The sequence below is a fragment of the Acomys minous genome, assembly GCF_964271855.1.
Source record: "Acomys minous genome assembly, chromosome: 5".
NCBI lineage: Eukaryota > Metazoa > Chordata > Mammalia > Rodentia > Muridae > Acomys > Acomys minous.
In genome coordinates this window covers 62059728-62063420 of record NC_140494.1, presented here as the reverse complement: position 1 = coordinate 62063420, position 3693 = coordinate 62059728, and the positions used below count along the sequence as shown (strand labels likewise).

Sequence of the window (3693 nt, the reverse complement as noted above, 5' to 3'; positions counted from 1 at the left end):
CATAGTGTGACCTTTAAAGCTCCGTTACTGCTTCTGTTTCATAGCATCCCACATAGAGGAGTGTTGGTCCTCATGCATGCATTCATTTATGTCTCATGAACTTATGCATTCCCATGTTCTGTGTTATTTATTTGTTTGTTTATTAGGCAGGATATCATGTATGTAGCTTAGTCTATCTTCAGACTTGGTTTGTTCCTCAGCATGGACTCAAACTTGTAATGCTTCTGTCTCACCCTCCTGAGTGATGGGGCTACAGGTTTGTGCTATCATACTTGGCTAATATTATTTATTTTTATGCTCAGTCCACAGTGCTAAAACCAAACAAAGAAACAAACACACAAGAATCTCCAACTCAGTCATGAGCGCCCTTCTCCTCTACTCTGTGAAAAAGCAGCTCAACTGCACCACAATGATTCTCAGCCCAACCTCAAATCTTACCGAATTTTCCAGCTGGATGGACAGCAAGCCTCATGAGGTTAAGCAGCGAAACCCTAGGTTAGCACAGTGAGTCAGTCGCTCAGCTATGCCATGAAGTGCAGGCCTGTTCCCGGTCCAGGACTTTTCTCCAGGCGGCAGACCACAGGGTCCCCCCTCTGCAGTAGAATCAGCTCGTCTGCAGAGAAATGGAATTAAGCTATTAGCGAGTGGTTTCTGACTTGTGGGAGCCCCGGTAACAATGGCCACTTCTCCGTAAAGTTTTAAGAGAGCTGCTTGCTTTGGCAGGGCCTCACTACACTACACATTCCTGCCACTTAATTCTCCTTGCAAAGATAAACAGTGGCCTTCTGAAGCAGAGCAGGGAGCTGTGTAACAGCCAAGCAAATGTTTGAGAGGTGGCGAGGGAAGTGGGGTTTGCTTCGTATATATGGCTGTGCTCCCAGTGACTCCATCTTGTTCATGTGGCCAGCCATTTCCTGAACTTTTGTGAGCCTCCTCCACTGCCTTCTGTTCCAAAGAAGGTTTAAATTTTAAAAAAAATCTTGATTCCGTTATTATCAAACTGTTCTTTTAACCTTTTAAGTTGTTTGGCAAATTCAAAGCTAATAAACAGCACAGCATCTGTATTTTCATGGTTTTCTTTAAATGTAACAGACATCATTATAATAATACTGATGAAGATAGTGAATTTTTGGACATTGACAGAATACCCTCATCACCTAGAAACTGTGGAACATGGAAACACCTATCGCGGCATCTACTTGGCCGTGGTTCATCTTTCCTCTAACATGTGTGTGTTACGTCTCATGTGCTTGGTTAGGAAGCTCATGAACTGTAAAGCAGGTATTTTGTGAATAAGACTTTGTTGGAGAAAACATGGAAAAATGATTTCCTGGCCCCAATTTTCAACTACTGATCTTTTTATCTTTTATCAAAGGTAGTTGATCGTTTTACTCATCTTCTACTAAAAACAACTGTAGGGACTAAAAGCTGGAAAAGTCACACTAAAGTACAGGCAAAGTACTGTTGTGCAAACAGTGCAGAGGAAAAGAAAAATTCTGGACAATGCAATGGTCTCCCTAGAGGAGCCTTGTACCACTCATCTCTCTACTTGGAACACCATTTAAAAAAAAAACTCACTAGGACAACCCTTTCAACTTCTACCAAGTCTTCTTTCAACTTTGCATACTTTTGAAAACACTGAGCCTGGCTGTTGTTTCTTCTGTGTGCGTGGGTGTAGGGCAATCCACTAGAAGCCTGGACAATGCAATGCACCTGGTCCCACATCTCGGAAGGAAATGGATGCTCCCTTCCCGGCAACTATCAGCTGCCACTGGCTCCTCAGCTACAGTGGGACGTCATGAGGACCTCCCCATGCCTGTTGAACTTTGGTATGGCTGGTCTTTATGCAGGTCTGTGCATGCGGCCACAGGCTCCATGACTAAACAGATGTTGTTCCTGGCATTCTGGAATACACCGTGTCACAGTAGTCCTACCTACCACCTCTGACTCTTGGTTTTACGTAGGTCTGTGCATGCAGCCACAGGCACCACTTGTTGTCATGCACTGGTCCTGGCATTCTGGAATACACCATCTCACAGTAGCTCAGCCACCTCGTACAGCGATGCCAACCTCTCTTCTGCAAGGGACCTAAGAGTATTCTCTAAGAGCTAAAATATATGTATGTATGCATACTGCATAAAGGAAGTAAGGTGAAAATACTTTACACTAAGTTAAAAGCATCTGTAACACAAGTTTGAGAGGGAATGAGAACAAACATATTATACATCAAATGTTGGACATGAGGGATGTGCAGAGAGCAGAGCGGAGTCTTCAAGGTGACGGTTGTTCTTTATGTGTTAACGTGGCTGGGAGTTTTTACTCTTCTGTGTCTTTGCTGGGCTTTACTTCCTAGTTATTATATTAATTGATAAAAGACAACTGCTGAAATCATGAAGATATTTTCTTGACTCACAGTCTTTCTGGAATATCTAAATTTCCATGTAGATTTCCCCTTCAGACTAGAGAGCTGCCATTAGCTTTCATTTTCAGGGTCCAATCTGCTGCCGATAGAGTCTTTTAGTTCTCTTGTATTTCAAATGTCTTTGAATTAATTTTTCATTTCACATTTTCCTAACACTTAAATTTTCCGACAGTGATTCAGTTTTACTTACTTCCCCAGGTTTATAATGAAGATTCCGCCGCCCCCCCCCCACCATGGCTGTCATGCTGGTGATCAGCAGAGAGCCTTGTGCCTGCTCCATCAGTGCTCTCCCACTGAGCCGCGTCCCAGCTCTGCCTTCCTACTCCCACTCCAACAATACCAATGCTCTTTAATGTCAGAGTCTTTCTGTTTATTATTGGCAGTGTTGACAGGGAACGTTGAATCTTAAAATTTTCTGTCTTTCAACAAATTTGAAAATGTTTGGCCACTATTTTTCTTCTCTCCCCCTTTTATGGAGCTGCTTCTATGTGGAACCAGATGACATGATCTGACAATTTTCTTGTTCATTTTTCCAGCCCCTTTTCCTCTCTGTTAATCTCCTTAGATGACTTAATCAATTTATCTTCAGTTTGTTTTCTTCCAAAATCTCCATATGATAACTGAGATCTCCCAAGAATCTGATGTTTTGGAGATTTAGTTTTCAATTTCTAGGATTTCCATTTAATTCTTTCTGTTGTTTAAATATCTCTGCTGAGTTTTCTTCTGTGTCTACCCTTCAAGAATATAGTTTGTTTTATTTATCAGGCATACTCAAAAATATGTGCTCTGAGAGCCTTTTCCAACATGCGCATCATCTCCGAGTCAGACACTGTGGACTTTCTCTTCCATTGAGAATCTTCATGTTTCGTGTTATGGATGTATCTTGGTTTGTATGAATGTGAAGGGTGAAGACCCGGGCATCTGCTCACTTCCTTGCTTTAGTAAGTACTCTGCCTAGGTGGGCTTGAAGTAGGAGCTTTGCCCTTGACTTAATTCACACCATTTGCTCAGCTGGGCTGTTTACTCTGTTCCATGCACATAATTGAGAAATCAGTCTGAGAGATGAAAGGGGGGACTTAGAGATCCACCCGCTGTCTCCCGTCTTTTCTTCTCCAGGTTACTCTATTTGCTTTGGTAGTAGTTTTCCAGCTTCGCTTTCCTGATTTGACTAACCAGGAAGCCTGTGGGTGTTTCCATTTGCCCTTACTCCTGGGTTGCTAAACGCCAAATAGAGCTGTGCTACAGAAATGGGAACCTTACGTTAAGGTGCT

General features: G+C 42.6%; 1 long non-coding RNA gene across 1 annotated transcript in view; it reads right to left on the bottom strand.

Annotated features, from left to right (window-relative positions):
- Positions 1–580, bottom strand: part of LOC311597448 — a 24289-nt gene extending 23709 nt beyond the window's left edge. Inside the window, exon 1 of the long non-coding RNA XR_014779240.1 lies at positions 439–580. This is a non-coding gene — a long non-coding RNA (uncharacterized lncRNA). The remainder of the gene's footprint in view (positions 1–438) is intronic.
- Positions 581–3693: the final 3113 nt, after the last annotated feature.